We start from the raw sequence: 21,583 nt of genomic DNA, 5'->3' as shown, positions 1-21,583 counted from the left end.
TAAGAAAAATTCTGGAAAATACTTCAAGGGAAGTTCATCTAAGAACCCTGTGAAATCTGACTTCACCAAGGGTAAATCTCTCAATGCATCGCCAAGTCAAGTGAAATGCTTCTTTTGCAAGAAAGTTGGACATTTCAAGAAGGACTGTGATGGCTTCAAGAATTGGCTGAATAAGAAAGGTAACTTTTTACTCAAATCTATTTTCTCTGTTGAGTCAAATGGTTTTGAAACTGACAATTCTTGGTGGTTTGATACTGGTTCACCTATTCACATTGTGAACTCATTGCAGGGATTATCCAGAATAACAATCCCAAGAAGGAATGAGACTAAAGTATGTACTGCAAGTGGACAAAAAGTAGAAGTTCAAGCTGTAGGAATTGTCAAGTTATTGTTTAGGAATAAGTTTGTGTTAGAACTATCTAATGTGTATTGTATTCCAGAAATAAAGAGAAACCTAGTATCTGGTTCTCAATTTGTAAAAGATGGTAATTTTAGCTTTTCAAGTAATAATATTAGGATGTTGTTTTATAAAGCTGATTTCTGTTTTGGTAATGCAGATATCATTGATGGCTATTGGCATGTTAATTGTGTTAATGAAGTTTTCTGCAAAAATAGTTGTTCTACTGATGTGTTTTCAATCAATAAAGTTTCTGGTGTCAAAAGAAAGTTCAAGCACAATGCTTCATCCTTTTTGTGGCATAAGAGATTAGGTCACATTTCAAAATTTAGAATGCAGGAACTAGTTAAACAAAATGTCTTGCCTGCATTAGATTTCAATGATTTTGAAACTTGCATTGACTGTTTAAAAGGAAAAATGACAAATTCCAGAAATCTTGATTCTAAAAGAAGTGAGCATCTTTTAGACTTAATACATTCAGATGTGTGTGGACCATTTCCAGTTCAAACCATTTGTGGAAATTCATATTTTGTCACTTTCATTGATGACTTTTCAAGGTATTGTTTCATTTATCTCATTTCTGAAAAATCACAAGTGTTGGATTGTTTCAAAATTTTCAAGAATGAGGTCGAAAGACAAACTGAGAGATTGATTAAGATGGTGAGATCGGATAGAGGAGGTGAGTATTTTGGCAAATACTCAGAAAAGGGACAACATAAAGGACCCTTTGCTTTATATTTGGAAGAGTGTGGAATTATTGCTCAATACACCACACCTTACACTCCTCAACAGAATGGGGTTTCTGAAAGAAGGAACAGGACCCTAATAAACATGGTTAGGAGCATGTTTGTTAGATCAGGCCTGCCAAAATTTTTATGGGGAGAAGCCTTAAAGACAGCTAATTACATTAGTAACAGAACTCCTACAAAAGTTGTGAAAAATACTCCATTTGAGCAGTGGTTTGGATATAAACCAAGCCTAAACCATTTTCATGTGTGGGGATGTAAGGCTGAGGCAAGAGTCTATGATGTGGAGAAGAAAGATAAGTTGGATTCACAGTCAATATCAGCATTTTTTGTTGGATATGCAGAAAAATCAAAGGGGTATAAGTTTTATAATTCTGCAAGAAGTCAAAGAATTTTTGAGACAAATAGAGCAACATTCTTTGATGAGCTATTTGATCAGTGTGAGGCAGTAATAGATGCATCAAGCACAAGTCAAAATGAGAAGAATTTTGAAGAATGGTTTGTTTATCCAGAAATTGTAGTTGAAGATAATCCTTATACTCAAGAAAACATGATCATTGGAAATCAAATTCCAATAGAAACCTTGCAAAATGAACCAGCTGCAGTAGTTGAAGATCAAGCAAATAATGGTGTGGAATTTCAAGAGAATGAAGCAGTTGAAGTTGTTCCAGAAGTAGTTCCAGTCAGGAGATCAACAAGAGAAAGAAGGCCTGCAATTTCTGATGATTATCATTTATTTTATACTGAGGTAGAATTTGATTTGGGAGAAGATAATGATCCTGTTTCTTACAAGGAGGCAATGCAATCTGTCAATAAAGAAAAATGGGAATTGGCTATGGAGGATGAGTTAATGAGCATGTCAAAGAATTGTGTGTGGAACTTGGTGGAAAGAACAGCAGAAATGAAGCCTATAGGTTGCAAATGGGTATTTAAAACCAAAAGAGATGCAAATGGAAAGATTGAAAGGTATAAGGCTAGGCTGGTTGCAAAGGGTTACAATCAAAAGGAAGGGGTGGATTACAATGAGACATTCTCACCTGTGTCAACCAAGGATGCTTTTAGAGTCATCATGGCCTTGGTGGCACATTATGATTTGGAACTGCACCAAATGGATGTCAAAACAGCCTTTTTGAATGGAAACTTGGAGGAAGAAATTTACATGCTTCAACCAGAGGGATATGTGGAAAATGAGAACAAGATTTGTAGTTTAAAGAAGTCCATTTATGGATTAAAGCAGGCTTCTAGACAATGGTACTTGAAATTTGACAAAGTGGTCACAGATTTTGGATTTGAAGAGAATAAACTTGATGAATGCATATATTGCAAGATCAGTGGGAGTTATTTGATATTTTTAATTTTGTATGTTGATGATATTCTACTTGCCACAAACAGTGTAGCCTTGTTGAAATCAACCAAAGAATTTCTGCACATGAATTTTGACATGAAGGATATGGGAGAAGCACACTATGTACTCGGTATTGAAATTGAGAGGGACAGAAGCAAACATGTGTTGGGATTATCTCAGAAGCATTATGTGGATAAAATACTGCATAGATTTGGCATGGAGAAAGGGAGAAATGGCGAATCACCAATATCAAAAGGTGATAAGCTTCACAAGGGTCAATGTCCACAGAACAATTTCCAAAAGAAAAACATGGAAAATGTTCCATATGCAAGGCTGGTAGGAAGTTTAATGTATGCTCAGGTTTGCACAAGACCTGACATAGCTTTTGCAGTCAATATGCTATCCAGGTTTCAATCCAATGCAGGTCATGAGCATTGGGTAGCAGGTAAGAAGGTTTTGAGGTATCTAAAAGCAACGAGAGATCATGTGCTGGTCTACAGAAAAATTGAGGATCAAGAATTGAAGGTAGAGTGCTTTACAGATGCTTCTTACAAGCAAGATCCAGATGACTTAAAGTCGACATCTGGATACATATTTATGCTTGCTGGTGGAGCAATATCCTGGAAAACCAACAAACAATCATTAACTGCAACATCAACATTCCAAGCAGAATATATTGCTATTTTTGAAGCTACAGCTCATGCATTATGGCTTAAGAGTTTTATTTCAAGATTGAAGATTGTTGATTCTGCAGTAAGACCAATGGCTATATATTGTGACAATGCAGCAGCAGTTTTCTTTTCAAAGAACAACAAGAGAACTTCAGCATCTAGAAATATAGATGTGAAGTATTTTTCAGTAAGAGAAAGTGTAAGAGATAAAGAAGTGGAAATTGTGAAGATAGGAACAAAGGAACAATTGGCAGATCCCTTGACAAAGGCTTTACCAGTTGCTTGTTTTGTGGAGCATGTTAAGAAGATGGGAGTGTTGTCTAGTATTGATGCTTAAGTTATTGAAATTGTAGGTTTACTGTGTAATGGTTGCAGTATTAATAAGTGCTACAATATTCAAGTGATTTGTTTTTCACATTTAAGTCTATTACTTCATTTTATATAGTATGAATTTAACTAAATATTGCATCTGCATAATCATTTCAAGTATACATAAAGTACTGATATGAATCAGTGATATTATGCAGTAGATAATAGACTTATTTCCAAGATTAATCTGGAGTCAATAATGCTTAAAGAATTGTTGATTACAATATATGTTAAGCATATTCAGTTCTTTGCATTTGAGGTAATTCATGTAATTGTAATTACTGTGATGTGATTTCAAGAAACTTTATGTTGTTAACATACTGCAATTCTTTTGATTCAGCACAGTTGATTGCAATTGACAGAATTTTGAGAATCAGATGAATGTTGTTTAAATCCAGTGCACACTACAGCAATAGGTTGTTTCATTTTTACATTTAGACATATATCTAGTTTAGTGGGAGATTGTAAGATCATATTGAACTAGATATATAAAGTTGGTATGAATACGAGTTGCAGCAGCAAAAGAAAATGAAGCTAAGTTATTGGGATTTAAATAAAACATTGGTGATTTAATTAAGTTATAAAATCATTTATAAACCCTTAATTAAAGCCATCTGATTTGAATACAAACATTCAAATTATGCATTGATTAAGATAAGACCTTGTCTGACTAGATAAGGAGTTATAAACAGTTTCCTTGATGGAAGGAACTGCTATAACTGCAAAGCAGTTACAAAACTGTTCTACAGATTTGTTGATTCCCCTGCAAGAACATAAACTAATCTCTATATATATTCCCATCAATACAAGGAGATATATTGTATGGATCTTGGAGAAGGAATGGACAACACCAACCAAACTGGTCATTTACTTAAACTCTATATCTAATCCTAGTCTGACATAGAAATATATCTTCAGTTTATATATATGTTCTGCATTTAAGTTGCAGTAGGCTAGTTCTAATTTTACATAATGCCAAGAAGAGCAGGAGTGGTTCGGTTAAGACTGAAAAAGTGACCAAAGTGGATTCGTCATCTTCCTCTTCGTCGCATTTGACTTTTTACGACGGTTTGGGGCAGGAGCTGCTGTCGTCACCAACACCGACAGGGTCGGAAGGGAGGTGTGAGAATTCATCCACGCCGTCGGTTTCGAACGACGGTCCGATGAGTTGCGGAGATGGAGGACTTGGAATTCGAAGGGTGTTCACTTGCAAGAATGCCTTCATTTGACCCAGAGTTGATTTGGGAAGTCCTTGCTAATTAGGAAAGAGCCAAAGAGGCTTAGTTTTAATTTTCTCTTTATCTGGGTTTAGATTAATGGTACTGGTGCGCTAAGTGTAAATGGTACTGCACCAGATGAGCCATATCTGAAATATGATTCCTTCGGTTTCTAATAACTAAGGAATTAATATGGTTTTATGTTTTGGGTCCCCTGTAATTTAAGCCTTCTTTTTGTACCAGGGCACTTGCCAGTGATACAAATTATCCAGTTATTAATAATAATTAATGGCTACTACAAATTATCCAGTTATTAATAAAAATTAATGGCTACTTCCTTGAATTTTAAAGTTCTTGATGCAAGAGTAAGAGTTCTTCTACCAAACTGATAAATATGAGTAATACAGACCTCAACTTTCCCAGATTATGATATTAAAGCAAGCCACGTAGGTGAAGCAGCTGAGGCTTATCTGATCTCCTATTGATTTGGGGATGAGGGTTGTGGTCCTTGTGAGCATATTGGAAAGAAGAACCATGTGAACGTTATGTGTCTCTTCAGATGAGCTGCTTAGTCATCTTTTGAAGAATGACTACACAAAGATGAACTAGATTGCAGCAAGCACGTTCTTTGACTGCTGCAACTTCGACTGCTGCAGTTTCGCATTGTAGGAACTTATCATCTCCTCCTGCACAGAATGAAAAACAAATGAAATAAGCTTAACACTACAATGTAAAGGTGCCCTGACAACATGACTAAATTTATTAGTCGTCTTTTTTCAAGAACAAGAGCATTAAAACTTGAGATTACATACCTTGCAAGATTTTACCAAAGGCTCCAAAAATGATGATTGGAAGAATCTTATTGATTTTCCAAGTGACGTTCTATCCTGTTCTGTGGTTAAGCAAAATACATACAAGACCATCAATCATAAAAGAAAAGACAGAAGTAGCATCTTAGTGCAGCAACACTGCTGGAGCATTTCCTACATCAAAGTTGCCTAATCATACAACATAACCACCCAAGAGTAGCCTGTTGGTCTAGGTATGAGCAATCCTACACGAAATGAACTTTAAGTGATGCTAGTGACGTACCGTTATCAGCCTCTGCTCTCAAACCCTCATTATTAAGTTCTTCAATAAGCTGAAATTCCACATAACCATGTAAGAGACCACAAATCTCAGAAGACAATAGATTGCATTGGCAAGTAACATAGCTCATGTTAAGAACCAGAATGAAAAGGCAATGTAAGACATCTACATGAATGCTTGGAATCATCTAGTTCAGGATGAATATGGCAAAATTACTAGAAGATTAAGGAAATATCCAGTTGCAAAAAGGTTGTACCTCATTAAGATCAAAATTGAACTAGAGCCCATACTACCCAGCAGAATAAAACTTGATGCTTTTCAATTTCTGGGATCAATCACCCATAAAAATTGAAAGAGCAAGCAGGTGCCCACATGATTAGAACAAAATATGCTATACGATATGGAGTGCTAGCCTACTAACAAACAAAAAACTATTACTGGAATGTAGCTAAAATGCAAATGTTCAGATGCTTGACAATACAAGAAAGGACAAACGATGAATGTGTAAAACTTGATTGATGCTTAATATAGTAGAATGGAATAAGCGATTCATGTAGCTGACCACATGTAGTAGGAATATGTACTACTTGCCCTGTACCTTCCCAGCATTCTTGCCATTGAAGAGGCAGGGCAAAACAGGTGAGATGACAAAAAAACAACGTTATGTTCAAAACTATATCAAATATATCATGTTACATAGTTGAATATGCAGAATGTTTGACTATAGATAGCAAAATCTCCCACCAAGAAAGAAAACATGTATGGAAACGGAAGAAAACCATGGGTCTATCACATACAGTGGAAAGGGTTGGAACTGCAGTAGGATCAAACTCCTCACAACGGTTGGGATCAATCGGAACACAAACACGACCTAGAACAAAGAAACTATCAATAGAGCAATCTTAAGAAGATTCAAGCGCCTATTAAAATATTAAACGGTTGAGTTCCTGAAAACATTTACAAAATACAATCAATCATATCAGGTAGCAATATTAAATAACCCAGGCACTAACCTGTCTTTGGATGTACACAGAATGGTGCCTTTAATAAATGGTTCATATGTTTTGAAACCTACCAACAAATACATATCATAAGAAAATCTACAAGGACATATTTTTGAAATTACTTTACAGTTTAGGCACACTAAAAAGGACACATACTATAAAGGGTGTAGCCATGCTAAATAGTACACGGTGTACAGTTAGTTTAGAGTAATATACATAGTTTAGACACACTACTTCAAGAACCGAGACTGTACACTATATTATAGTTAGTTGTTGAAAGTTGAAACTAAGGAGACAGTAAAACAAATCAGGGGGTTGTCGTGCAAACCTCCATGTCAAGTCTAGGGTACGTATAAGAGAACACAATCTCCTCCACACATCTACGCAGTCCTTGCATCGTAAACAATCAATCAGGTTGAGAAAAATTAGGTTCAGGAGGTTAATTGAAATTGTAAATATCAAAATCCTACCGCAAAGACAACTCTTGTCCCAGGGTAATGTCCTTTTAAATAATAAACTTACAAACATCTGCTATCCTGTACCTTCTGTTTCCCAGATTGCAGCATATGTTTCAGCTGCTCCCAACGAGCAACATTAATGTCTTCTTTTGCATTGGAGGTTCGTCTATTATCTTGCCACTTTCCCCGAAGCTCAGAAGTGACAGCTGCAATGATAACAAAAGTATCATAATTAGAACATTAATTCTGGATGCAGCACAAAGACACATAGGACATGAAAAAGTTGTATACATTCATCAGGAATCATATCTAAGATCTTTTCATATCTCTCTGCAGTAGAAAATATCTTTTGACTGGAAAGCAATGTCCTCTCAAAGAAATCCTTAAGAACTTCGGTATATGATCTCCTGCAGGAATGAATACATCTTAGTGAAGGCAACAAAGGATCCAGTATCACAAAACCCAACAGTCTATGTTAACACTTACACAAGGAATGGATGAAGAGCAGGGCCCATCAAAGAAACCTTTTTATGACTGTTTTCATTGCCCTGAACAAAGTATATCATTAACAACTTTCACAAAATTGTATAACATATAAGTGTCTTTTAACCCATATGTATTTCAAACAGTATACCACCTTGTAGACACGAAAATAGTCAGCAATAGCTGCTCTCAGTTAATTTGTGAGCCTGCAAAAAAAAAAAAAAAAATTTAAAATTCACTATTTAAGTGTCATTACATATCTTAGGAATCAAACGTACTACCAAGTGATTTACCTTCTAGCTTTCCCATCACAAACCCAACAATGAACACCACGTCGGCCACTGTATACCCAGAGAATGTGATTGAAACCAAAGTCATCTGCAGAAAAGAAGTTCACAAAAGTGAAAAATCAATGGTTCTAATAACATATACATCAAATGCCAATGAAAGAAAATTCCTACCTCGAAGGGCAGTGTCAATCACTTTGATAGCAATTGTCATAAGCGGCCAGCACTCCAGGCACACATCAGCTCCTGAGCAGCAGTATCTAACATCATCGTAATCTGACATATCCTGTGAGGAAAAATAATTTGTCAAACATGTGGTATAGCATTCATTGTCAAAAGTTCAGTTAGACTGACTATTTACAATCTTCATAATTCAAATGGTTGATTCGCTTACTATATCAAAAATCAGTTCCCTCTCCTCGGGGTAGCAACCACTTTGAGCATAGGAATGCCTCTTTGCAGGCTGAAACATTAGAAAGATTAGAACTGAAACCAGAGACATGGCCATATCAGAAACACAACCATACACAACAGTTAAAACCAACAATTTGAAAAAAGAAAGGAAAAACAAGAACACCATGCATAGAAATTGTCTTGGATCTATCGGTGTGCATTTTTTTGAAACTTCATATAAATCTTTTTTCTATACGCATTCCAAGATCTACATGATTCACCTATCTATAATAAGGGGCCTTTTCTTGCTCATTAGCGCTTTAGTTTTGAAATATAGACATTTAGGCTTTTCTAGTAGAATATATAGGGCTTTTCTCAATACTTAATTGAGAAGACAAACATTATGTACATACACACACAGAGTATAAAAATTCAAGTCATGAAGTAAAGTTATGAAAAGCTTACATCAACATTGTACACAGGCCCAATATCTATTTTGACGGGGCACTTCTCTTTGATAGAATTTTCAAGCTCAGACACGGAGTTGAAAGTTTTGTACCGCAGATAAACATCATTATCCAATGTGAAAGAAAACTCTCTCCGGCCAAAGTAGGACTGGTTGCATGCAGGATGCTTGCCATCTAAAAAATCAGAAATCAGGTTACAAATTCCCAGGAAAAAACAAGTTTCATTTTCCAGGTGTGCACGTACAACACACAAAAAGAAAGGAATGTTAGGAAATGGGTTGATAGAGAATGCGACTTACCATTTGCATAGGACATCCACTTAAACATTTCCTCATATGGGAAGAGCTTTCCTGCCACAAATAACACATTTTTTTTTTTTAACGAGAAGTATCCATCGCAAAATTCATATCTTAACAGCAAATAGACTAGACAAATGTTCACATATTCATATCTATTGAATTACAAATTACAACAACCAATCCCATCGACCCGACAAGAGAAAATGATGGATCTGCTTATAGACTTAAATCTAACAATTAGGTAGCTAATTTCAGTAGAATTGGAGTGAAGATTGTTTACCATAGTAAATTTTGAGATACTGAGAGTTAAATCCATCAGGAACAGCATTCACTTGCTTCTGTTCATACTCATCGATCATCATGTCATCGTTGGCAACTTCGTGTCCAGGCATTCTTGACCTGAGCACCTACTGGCTGTTATCCAATTAATGCCGTCAATATTCCAAAGTCCAAAGTCCAAACCCGTCGTGACAGACGACTCGACGAGGTCCACCGCGTCTTCAAGAGCTTCGACTCCAACGGCGACTGCAAGATCTCAACCTCGGGCCCCTCGGCTCCAACATCCCCGAGGACGAGCTCCAGCGCGTGATGGTCGACCTCGGTGGTCCACTGAGATCGTCGGCGACGGCGAACTTCTGGAGGGAGATTTGAGGGAGAGTGGCGGAGGAGCGAAGGCTTTGAGAGTTTGAGGCTTAAGGCTTTGGTTTCGAGAGAGAGAGAGAGAGGCTGAGAAAATGAGAGGCTGAGATGGGGTTCCCTCTCGTGCTTTTTTTATTATTTGGAACCACTGCTTTTGTGATGCATGTATTTATTTTTGATATATTTATTGGCAAACGCTATTCCAGTGACAGAAGCCACTGCTCCCGACCCTCTCTGTGCTCCCCAACTTCTTCTTCTACTCACAAGTCACAACCCTTGTCCTCTCACTATAATCCTTCAACGGACCAAAATCTCCGATCCCAACTTCCACTGGACTCGTTTCAGCCGTTGGCTTTAAGCTCAAACCGACAACCACAAAGATCACTCCAACTGTTGGACTCTTCTCTTTGTAACATTTCCCAGATCTAATCACTCACACATTCCTTAATTCTCTCCCATTTTCTTCCATTTCACCTTAAAGCCCTCTTTGGACCTTTGCCTTTGGCTCCTTCACCTCTTTCATCTCGTCTCAATTTTACCCCCTTACAAAAACACTCGAATTTACGAAAATGCCTTCTGCTTTCTGGTTCTTCCTTTTGATTTTCCTCCTATGCCTCAGCTATGTCTCTTCGGCGGCGGAGCCGGAGCCGGTGACCTGCTCAGGGATAGTGCCAATGAAGTACCGTTACGATAAGATTTCGATAGCGGATTTTGGGGGCATCGGTGATGGTTAACACCAAGGCGTTTCGGGCGGCGATATATCTATCGGATTCAGCATTTGCACAGGAGAGGAGGCACGCTTCTTTACATACCTCCTGGGGTGTACTTAACGGAGAGCTTCAATCTCACTAGCCACATGACTCTACTTGGCTAGAGGTGCTGTTATCAAAGCCACACAGGTAGATTGTTAATCCCACTATTTAGAAGCTAATTAGTATGCTTATAGTTAATTTGAGGGTCTAAATTGTTTTTGTGATGAATGTGGTTCACAATTTGCTAACTTTGATGAAAGAGTTAATGAATGTGGTTCACAGCTGAGAGCTCCACATTATAGCTGGATAGGGACAATAGTTATAGTTAGGTGGTAGAAAAGTGGAATAACCTGTTCAACAAGGGTAAATACTGTCTAAATATAATTAGCTTGGAGATTCTGTATGCACGGAAGTTCAATTACTTGATGAATTTGCATCCAGATGATAAGCTAATGTTAGGCTCAAATGGTACGATCCCTCCGTCACCCCAGAAATTAATCAAATGAGCAGCTAAATTATTTGACTCACTAAACTACCCTTCATAATGTAATACTCTAATCTATCTTCTGCAAAGAGTATAGGGTAGAGCTGTAATTGATCTGATACCTACTTCCATCTTTGCAGCAACATTGTTGTCCGGTATGTCACAATATTGGCTCCAGCTGACTCTCCCAACACCGATGGAATTGATCCAGGTACATGCCTGTTTTCTAAATAAACCACATATTGTTCATTGAAGAAAACACTAGTGCTGCTACATGCTAAGATTAAATACATCAGAAGTCACTTAGATTTGAGGATAGATTAGAGGAGCATGCATTGGAGATGCAATTTCATCTCTCGTATAAGGAAGTATTCTAGATACATAGCATGTGTGTATTCAAAAGTGAGGTCTTTAACAATAAATATCATGAGAGGAACGGGACATGTTCCGTCAACACTTGAGCACCTTGTGCTGTTTGATTATGATTTTTGCATTTAGCTATAGAAAAGTAGACTCAGTGCTAAGACATCATTAGGTTGCAAGTCTGAAGTCAGACCCAGAAGAAGGGGCCCCTTATGTCAGGACTGGCTGTAGAATAGTTATGATAATCAGTTCTTTATTTGCCTCTTCAAATGGGAAGCACTTATATTTATAACATGTATTTTGTATATCCCTTGTACAGATTCAAGCTCTAATGTCTGCATAGAGGACTCGTACATATCTACTGGAGATGATCTTGTGGCTGTAAAAAGTGGATGGGATGAGTATGGGATTGCTTATGGTCACCCTAGTTCCGACATTACCATCCGTCGGATCAGAGGATCATCCCCATTTTCTGGAATTGCAATAGGAAGTGAAACCTCTGGTGGAGTGGAGAATGTATTTGCCGAACACATAAACCTTCACAACGTAGGAGTTGGTATCCATATAAAAACAAACATCTGTAGGGGAGGCTTCATAAGAAACATAACAGTTTCAAATGTGTTCATGGAAAAGGCACGGAAGGGTATAAAGATTGCAGGAGATGTTGGAGACCACCCTGATGACAAATTCAATCCAAATGCACTCCCAGTGGTAAAGGGTATCACATTAACAGACATCTGGGGTATACAAGTTCTGCAGGCAGGGCCTCAAGAACTCCCCTTTCACCGGAATCTTTCTTTCCAACATCAATCTCCATGGCATGACCGCAACAACAAGAACACCTCCATGGAAGTGCTCAGATGTCAGCGGGGCTGCTCATCTGGTGAGCCCCATCCAATGCTCGGAGTTGACCAGTGGCCAACACGCAACTTCATGCTCCAACTACTAAAACAAAGTCTGCATAACTCTTCTATATCCTCCTCGAAACTTGAGAAGAATCTGAGTTTTTATCTTTCCTTCTGTAATGCAAAATTTACTATATACCAAAGATGAGTTACTGTTCCTAAGGGTCCGATTTAAAGTGATGGTTTTGCCCTCGTTCGAGATTTTTTATGCGGTTCTGCCACTGAGCTGTACTAGAATCAGTTTCTTCTTTCTTCTACGGCCATCCGATTCTTCTCTCTCCTGTTGGTTTCTCTCTTCCTCCCTTCTGCCCGCCCCTAGGTTCATCAAGCTATCGCCATCGAAGAAGTACAGCAACACTGCAACCACACATGTAACAACCCAACAATCTCGCTGTTCCTTGATTTCATTAGTGAATCACGAACCTTAGGATTCCCATTTGACTTTGATCTGTGTCTGTCCTACGTAGTTTCGTAGCAGGAGATAGTTTCTCTGTACGAGAGGTTCTGTCAGCTCGATCGCAGCGGCGGAGGTTTCATCTTCGCCGACGAGTTTTCTGTCCGTACCGGAATTCGCAGTCAATCCTCTCTCTCAGGTAAGCCTATGCCCAAATAAAAGTTAAAGCTTTCTTTTTCGTGATCTGAGGGTAGTAAAATTTTGAAGATTGAGCCTTTTATTGAATGGTTGTCTTTGCTTCATATTTTTTTGCTTCTCCACTTCGTTGTTATTGGATAGGTTGAATTCTCATACAATACAATTTTGGGTTTCACTTATATCAGTTTTGCATTTCTCAGTTTTGGCTGGGTGGACGTAGATACTGGGGGAGAGGGATTGGAGCAAGACCATATAAGCAAGATCTTCACTTCTTTTTCGTTTCCAGGACCCTCTATCAATATCAGCACTTCTGTTCGCCGACATCAGAAACATCCATCAACATCAATACCTATCACGGCCTGGTAAGATTCTTAATTCCATACAATCAGGACAACATGAATAAAGATTAATCTTTTTGTTAAATACCTATAATGATTTAGTTCACTGATTTGTATTTGTATTTTTGTTTTTTGAACAGCTCCCAAACTGAGAGAGGAAGATTTGACTAAAATCAAATAGAAAAGGTTTCATCTGTGAACATACTTCTTTTTCTTATTTCTTTTTCTTTCTTTAGCTATCCTTTCATTTTAATGAAATTTATAGGAACTTAACTGATTCGACGAAGCACAAGAGAACGGCTTTGAGTCTGAGTTTATTTGAGGGTCTTTACTTACAGAGGTTGCTCTCGAGGTTAGTCAAGTAATTAAACCTATGTTTTAGTTGAATTTGTGATCTTCTTTCTGAGTTCGAATAAATTTCCTTTCTAACATTCAATCATTTTCAGAGACAAGTTTTTCTTTTCTTTGTTTCTGGTATCTCTAAATGAATACTTTCTAATAGTTTGCATGAACTTGCATATACGATTATTTGAAAAAGAAAAAATAAGAAGAACAAAAAGAACAAGATGACAAAGTTGTAGTAGGTGATTTAAGTCTTTGTTTTGATTCTATTATTTTTATTAATTTGATAGTTTGATTTGTTATTACTTATTATATGCTCCGGTTCATAATTTGGGACTTTGTTTACTAATAAATCTTTAATTCAATTTGGTTTTCTCTTATTAGATATTTGATTATCTGTTTTTTTATCTTATTAGTTAGTTGATTTTCTGTATTTCATGGGAGCCAAATAGAAAATGCATCAAAAATCCATGACTAATAAGTATAGAAATTGATTACTGTTCTTGCTGTTTTCACAATTTGCAATAGTATCATTTTTTTTTGTATAATCTGGTTTTTCAATAGTTCTAACTAAAATAACTGTACAGATATTTCTAATACATAACTTACTTTATATATGCTCTTAATGTTTGCAATCAAAAACAGCATCTTATATTGTTTAGTTTTTATTGTGTGTATTGATTTATTTCTTGCTGAGTTCTTTGGTTTGGCATGTGAAAATTTTTCTTTGGTTTGATTAACCTTTGTGTTTTATGCAGTAGAAGGGACTGTGGTGTTCTGATTTCTGCTTTCTGCTTTTGATGGATTTGGCAAGAGTGAGGATCGCAGGTTTGGCCATTTTGTTGTACTTTTTTTTTTTTTTGTTAGCTTAGTTTTTAGTCATTGTTGTGTCCTCATGAATTGCATGCAGTTTCTTAGCTCAAAGTCTAGACGGGCTTGAAGTTGAACAAGACAATATAACCAAAAATATCCATGTTGTTTATTGTAATATTCAGAAAAATGTAAACAACACTTACTGCATAACCACACATTGCTTTATTGGACACAAAGTATTTTCAAAAGATTTCTTCTGCTGTAAGTACTCAACAAATAACTGAAGCATGTAATTTTCTTTTCTGCACTTTCAAAAATCATATAAAATAAATACCAACCAAGAATTATTGTTTCATGACTGATGCATTGGTTTTTGACATTATTGATCTATTGAATTTACTAGATGATAAGCAGCAGTTTTTGTTTTGTTGGTTTTTTTTTCTTCCCCTTAATTAGTAATCTATTAGCTTTAGCTATTTTGGGGCGGCTATTTGGGATTAAATTTGGGTTTAATTGACTTCTCCCTTCGGCATACAGCTTTTAAAACTTCCCTGCCTTCAGTTCTTTTATACGTCTGCCATTTAGAATATCATCTACCCTCATGCTCTATGGCTGTTCTCTTTAATGTTGCTACATCTCTAAGTTGAGTTGATTTCATGATTTCCTGTTCCAGACTCCACCCCTGTAACTATATCTAAGACGGTCCAACTCTCATATACGAAGCTTATTATAGGGTGGCTTAACTACTACACGATGGTTGAGAAATTTGATTCATCAAGGGGGTTCAAAATCTCTACTTATGTTTACTGGTGGATACGTCAGGGGAGACCACTCTTTTCAATTTAAATGGTCAACAACTTGGTGAGTAGTAATATATATCATTTATCATGAGAGATTGATTCTTTGGCAAGGCTAAAACTGGTATACATGTTCTTTGCATTCCAGGGTGTTTCAAGAGCACTGGTTGAAAATTCCAGAACCTTACTACTGCCTACACATGTGCATGAGAGGTTAGGGTTAATCAAAAATGCAAAAGTTAGATTGGAAGAGAAACGAATAACTCCATCTATCGATGTAAGTTTTTTTTTTTTTGGTTATCATCAGAAAGCAATTACTTTGTCAACTAAAGTATATATGAACATGCTGATGCCAGGAATGTTTATTTCTTTAATTACACTTTGTTTTCAGAGGATTGCAGAAAGCCTGAATATGTCCAAAAAGAAAGTTAGGAAGTTACTCAGGTACTAAATGTTTTATTTCTTCTGTTTCATGGCATTCCTCTGTTGTCCTCTTATACTCCATACAAGTTCATAATGTTCAGGCAATCAGTAAGGTTTTTTTCCACTCGATAGAGATGCATTCCCCTCTTTGAAACCGCATGCAATTGGTTTTACTTTGTTTTCAGAGCTGAATTCATGATGTTGAAAATATGTTGGAACTTCTAAAATTAAAAGCTGTCATGTGTCTTCTGGAATTATACTATGTACTAGGAAACTGATTTGAAAGCAAAACATCTTCCCTTTCTTAAATGTGCATGACTACTATTAAGAGAAATGAGGCAGCGCTGAACTCTGTCTTGCTATAGATCAAGAAATCTATTTGTATGAACTAAGAAGATGACAAATAATTGTTCTGTTCAGAGTGTCTCATTTGCTCCCTACCCATGAAGAACTCTGGCTCAGAGTTCTTATAATTAATGTTCGAGCTGATTAGTTTGCCTTTTGGTTACTCTTATAATTTACAGAACGAGTTACAGCGTCAAGCACGAACCACACTTGCATCATGATAAATCCACGCATTCCACAGGCGCAACAATATAAACTGAGTAAGTTCTTTTAGAATAACAAAATTTCTCTCCTTTTGTTCCCACAATGTTAATGTACTGCTCTTATGATTCATTTCTAACTTACTATGTCATCTGTTGGCTGATTCTTCTTTTGGTATTCTTTTTTTTTCTTCTTTACTATGTTATCTGTTGGCTGATCATATTGTTCGTTTGATATGCTGCTGATTAGGTATCAAGTGCTCGACAAACCAAGAGAGGCCAACACCTTATGAAATGAATATCTAAAAGCACCAAAAGTGCGTTCTACCTGCAACCAGTTTTTATAAAATCCTTCAATGTAGACCCTCTTTTGAGTCTCTTTAGCTGGAGACCCAAACACAAGACACAGCTAAAGAATAGTTTATCCCTTCCTTGGTAAGTTTTCTCTGCAAGCTATTTTATCACTATGATTGATAAAAGTATATTCTCTACTACTTCTTTACTCTGTTCATATTAAAAAAATACGATCATCAGAGTCTTTATATTGATTCTTTATTATTTCCTATTTTCAACATGAAATTGATGATTTACTCCAAAGTTACTTTTGATTAAAAGTAAATTGTATCAATCTTCATATAATGTATACTAGATATCATTTCAGTTCAATCTTGATATAATGTATACTTTTAAACTTATTTTCTCTCTCAACATTTGCTCTCTGCATTCATTACGGTTTTCCTTTCTCCTTACTATTTCTTTTTTCTTTATCTAACTTTAGCCACTGAAAATCTGATCCATTGTAAATATTAGCACTTAATTGATTCAGTAGCGTGTGTTTTTGATTAATGTTGACACTATTTTTGCAAGTTTGTTGACCACTCAACATTTCATGACCATGGTTTCTACTGCAGGAAGGTGGAACTAGCTCATGGTTTTGTGATGTCGAGGGTGAAAGAAGGAGGCAGCAGTGATGAGGATAATCAAGCGGTGAACATGTCACGTTTAATAATATTTGTCAGTGATTGGGTCCAATCATTGTTGATTTCCGAAGGAAAGAAAGTTGAGAGTGGTGGAGAGAAGCATCAAGCTGAAGTTATATATACGTATTTGGATTTAAGATGCTGGGAGATTTTTAAATTCTGTTTGGAGGAGTCTCTGAAATTAACTGTTTCTTTAACTTTCTCACGGAACCTTTTACGCCCTATATGTTGGATTGCAAGAAGTGCACTGTCCTTATTGAACAAAACATTTATTGGTGAAGGGTTACAATTGTACACTACTGTGCTTGATTGTATTTCATCCCAAGAAGGCTTCTCAAATGAAAATTTAGACGTGTGGATTACAACTGTAAGTTCAGTTCTTGACCTTGGACTTAAATTTTACAGTGAAGCTCTTGTTAGTGGCAATGAGGGTGTATTTGTTTCCAATTCTTGTGCTTGGTGCTTGAGCCATTTGCCAGGTTTTTAAGGGCTCACGCAGCTCGGAAAGATGGATTTCGTGATTTTAGTAATAAGCTCCTTGAGCCTCTGTTGCGTCTCTTGGGTCTCTTGCATCTCCAGATTGGTGGAAGTAATCCCGGTTGGACGGGAAACTTACTGAAGCTTGTTGAAGATGGATTATCTCATGGGCTATATCACCTGCTCCACAATGATGGGTTTTTGAGCTTATGCAGTACTGAAAAAGACGCTACATCCAACCAGTCAAAAGATTCCAAAACAATCAACAAAAGTTATCATAGACATTTATTTGATAAAGTGAAAGGAATTTTTAGCTGCAAAGAATGCATTTGCAGTAGAAAGCATAGGAGTATTGTTTCACTTGCTTATTGATCAAGTTAAAAAGCTAAAGAGGGATTCAGCACTGACTGCAAGTACCAAAATGATGGGGAAAAGTGAAGGTTCAAGGCAGTTAGAAGATAGTTCATTGGGTCAAATGTTTACGATGTCGTCTGACAGTCATATTGTTGGAAAACATTACTGCTCAACTATTTTCAATCCAGAAACACGAAAGTCGCTTCACTATTTTTTTGTACTGATTATGAAGCCTCTTTTGCTTGAGATAAATGGCTTTCTTGAAACTAAGCTGAAAGTGGTCCCTGAATTAATGGATGTTCATTGCACACTTAAAGCTATAAATAATGTACTTTCGGTCTTTATGCATGAAAAGATTTATGTGAGAACAGAGGATGCCTCTGAGGGAGCTTGTCTTAATTTCTTGAAGAAGGTTTATAATACCATCATCTCATTGTCCTCTGATTTAATTCAGTTGTCAGTTACACACTCAGATAGTTTTACTGTAATAGCAAATGAGGTACTTTCTGCTGTAGGCTATCTTTTTGAAATTGAATATGATGTTCTAGAGAATGATCTGGTAAGCTTGTGGTTAATGATGCTCTCTTACTTGGCCATTGGGGTTTCTTTGGTGGATTCTCCAGATAGATGCTCATTATTCTCCAAGATAACAGATATTGGATGCCAATTAATTATGCTCTATAGTCAACTTCGCCAGATTAGTAGAATGCTCTTTGATCAAGCATTTTCCAGCTTTTTAACTGCATGCCAAAAATTGTACATCACTACCCACAATAACTAAGATATCCGCTTAGGCTCACCTTTAAATACTTGGTATGGTGAACAATTAAGAGAAGCAATCGATTTCTACTTCACTCATTACAACTTAAACACTCACTGACCTATACATTAGATAGTCTTTTGCAGGTGCCTCCTTTTCAAAACTTGACTTACTAATGACAATCCAATCCAGGAGATATCTTCAAAAGTAACTTTTTGACTAAGAAGTCTTCACTATTACTACAGGTAGCAAAGTAGGTGAGGAGATATTCTATTGAATTTTTCCACGCTAATATAATGTAAATAAACAATAATTATTCAAATTACTATTCAATCGTTTACTTCCATCCATTAGATCCGGATATCTTGGCATGACACTACTTTACAAATTTTCTTTTATTAATTTATTCGTAGTAAATGTGAAAGATAGAAACCTAATGTGAGCGGTTGACATGTGTTCGAGCCTCCTTGCAACAACAAAACAGATGAGTGGGCCCCATCTGACTTGGATCGTATTAAAAACAGCAGCAGAAGAATTATTCGGGGAAATATTCAATCGGGTTAGTTGATTAATGCTTGCAGAAAACCTAAACTAGGTTTTCTGCAATCTCAATAAACATTTCCAGGGTCACACAGTACTCCATCCTCAAACTATAATATACATCCGGCCACTTGTCTAATGTCTCTATGTTTGTTGCTTATATAAACTATAGACTGCTTAGGTGGAGGCTTTATCCCAAGACTGAGAGCAACATTTGTATCTGAAGACCGGAGATAGTAGTCCTCACGATCAAGATCTATTTCTCTCTCGAGATTCAAGTCTCTCACCACTTTGCTCCTACTCATTCTTAATCTTTTACTTGAAGTCGATCTGATCCCAACTTCAAATCTCAGTAAACCCAGGTTAATTAAGCTACGTTTTTGTGTTTGTTTTTACAATTTTCATTTGCTATGTTTCTGTTATCTGTTATCTGTTGTAATGCGTTGCTATGTTTCTGTTATCTGTTATCTGTTTCGACAGTCAACTTTTATCTCTTTTGTTGTCTTTCTTCTCTGGTTTCTATTTATACAGCTCTGCTTAGTATTTCGTAATTGATCATGGATTAATATTCACAATTTCTTATGAGATTCTGAAACATTCATGCATAACTCGGGCACTCATTCATTTTAATCATAACTTTTGGTTATGTGGTGATGTGTTAGGCTATATTATATGCATTTGCAGCTTCTGCTAGAGTTTTGTGTCTCTATGTATTTAGATACCTAAAAAAGATAAAGCAGAGGAATAAACAACCACTGAAACCAAAACAGCTAATGTTTGCTGCTTCCCTCGTTAATTATCCAACTCTTTTTAGAATTAATATTTATTTATTATAGTGTATTGACTAGGAAATTATTCATCTTTGCTACGTTTTATGCAGTGGGGAAGAGAAACCTGAAAACCAACTGCTTGTTTTCCATGATAGTTACTTCCGAGCATTGAAATTGTGTTGAAAGCTTCTCCGGTATATATAGTCCTTGGACACGTACTCTTCCACAAGTACAAAAGTAGGTTTCATCGGAAATGAGCACTCAAAGAACCTCTGCATCTTCCCCCCCTTCAACTCCTCAGTGGAAATATGATGTCTTTCTGAGCTTTAGAGGTGATGACACTCGCAAGGCTTTTACAGACCACTTATACACTGCATTGGAACATCAAGGAATCATAACTTTCAGGGATGATCCTGAACTTCAAAAAGGGGAAGCTATTTCTCCAGCACTTTTTGCTGCAATTGAAGAGTCGAGATTTTCTCTCATTGTTCTCTCACAGAATTATGCATCATCGACATGGTGCTTGGAGGAACTTGTGAGAATTCTTGAATGTATGAAAGAAAGAGAAGCTGTGCTGCCAATTTTCTATGATGTTGATCCCTCTGATGTACGAAAGCAAACAGGGAGTTTTAGAGAAGCCTTCGCTAATCATGAAGAAAGATTTAGGGATGAGGAACAGAAAGTGCAAAGGTGGAGATCTGCTTTAACTGAAGTGGCAAGTTTCTCTGGGTGGAATTCAAAGGAATGGTATACATATCCTCTTTTCTTTTTGTCCCTTTCCATTTCTTCAATTTACAAATGATTAATTTTTCTGCTCTTCATTATGTTATTCACGAATAATATAGGCAGTTAACCAATTGAGCTGATGAGGCTTTTAAAAAGTCATTATAAGAATATAAAAGAAATTAAGTCCAACGAAGAGACATTTTCATAAACTAAATTAATCTTCATATCAATAACCTGATAAGTTTAGTCTATTCTGTGTTGTAGGTATGAATCAAAGCTCATTAGAGATATTGTTGAAGTTATATGTAAAAGATTGCAACCTACATCATACAGTTATGCAGAAAATCTAGTTGGAATTTACTCAAGATTGCATCCAGTTAATTTGCTTTTAAGCGTAGGGGTGGATGACGTCCGCTTCATTGGCATATGGGGAATGGGCGGGATTGGTAAGACTACTATGGTAAGAGCGGTGTATGAGAGAATCTCTCGTGAATTTCAATTCAATTTCCTTATTACCGATGTTAGAAACTCCGTTGAAAATGGTGGTTTACTTAATCTGCAAAAGCAACTTCTCTCTGGGATTGGGGCAAAAAAGGCTGACATATTAGACCTTCATGAAGGAGCCACCATATTACAGAGGTTATTACGTCACAAAAAAGTTCTTCTCATTCTTGATGATGTGAACCATACAAGTCATTTAAAATATTTGGCAGGAAACCAAGAGTGGTTTGGTTCAGGGAGTAGAGTTCTTATCACAA

At 36.6% G+C, this 21,583-nt stretch overlaps 1 protein-coding gene, 3 long non-coding RNA genes and 1 pseudogene across 6 annotated transcripts in view; 4 read left to right on the top strand and 1 right to left on the bottom strand.

Annotated features, from left to right (window-relative positions):
• LOC112170218 (disease resistance protein RPV1) overlaps positions 1 to 21,583 on the top strand; it is a 94,169-nt gene that overhangs the window by 65,431 nt on the left and 7,155 nt on the right. The gene's annotated exons all lie outside the window — the stretch shown is intronic.
• LOC112170223 lies at positions 5,104 to 9,958 on the bottom strand (annotated as a pseudogene).
• Positions 7,167 to 7,743, top strand: LOC121050128. The gene is made up of 3 exons (XR_005802052.1): positions 7,167 to 7,376; positions 7,494 to 7,495; positions 7,611 to 7,743. It is a non-coding gene; the product is annotated as an uncharacterized LOC121050128 (long non-coding RNA).
• LOC112169523 lies at positions 10,269 to 11,853 on the top strand. Its single transcript, XR_005802051.1, has 3 exons — positions 10,269 to 10,763; positions 11,241 to 11,311; positions 11,783 to 11,853. It is a non-coding gene; the product is annotated as an uncharacterized LOC112169523 (long non-coding RNA).
• LOC121050127 lies at positions 12,412 to 17,886 on the top strand. 3 transcript variants are annotated; one of them, XR_005802045.1, is made up of 13 exons: positions 12,412 to 12,739; positions 12,836 to 12,961; positions 13,161 to 13,322; positions 13,439 to 13,484; positions 13,564 to 13,650; positions 14,399 to 14,468; positions 15,127 to 15,314; positions 15,399 to 15,527; positions 15,642 to 15,694; positions 16,198 to 16,278; positions 16,469 to 16,653; positions 17,130 to 17,565; positions 17,678 to 17,886. It is a non-coding gene; the product is annotated as an uncharacterized LOC121050127 (long non-coding RNA). The 3 variants fall into 3 exon arrangements; XR_005802046.1 differs by having other exon boundaries at positions 14,402 to 14,468; positions 17,130 to 17,886; XR_005802047.1 differs by lacking the exon at positions 16,198 to 16,278 and having other exon boundaries at positions 17,130 to 17,886.

The sequence above is a fragment of the Rosa chinensis genome, chromosome 6 (assembly GCF_002994745.2).
Source record: "Rosa chinensis cultivar Old Blush chromosome 6, RchiOBHm-V2, whole genome shotgun sequence".
Lineage (NCBI taxonomy): Eukaryota > Viridiplantae > Streptophyta > Magnoliopsida > Rosales > Rosaceae > Rosa > Rosa chinensis.
Note: the sequence above shows the minus strand (reverse complement) of the source record. Positions and strands in the feature narration are given on the sequence as shown.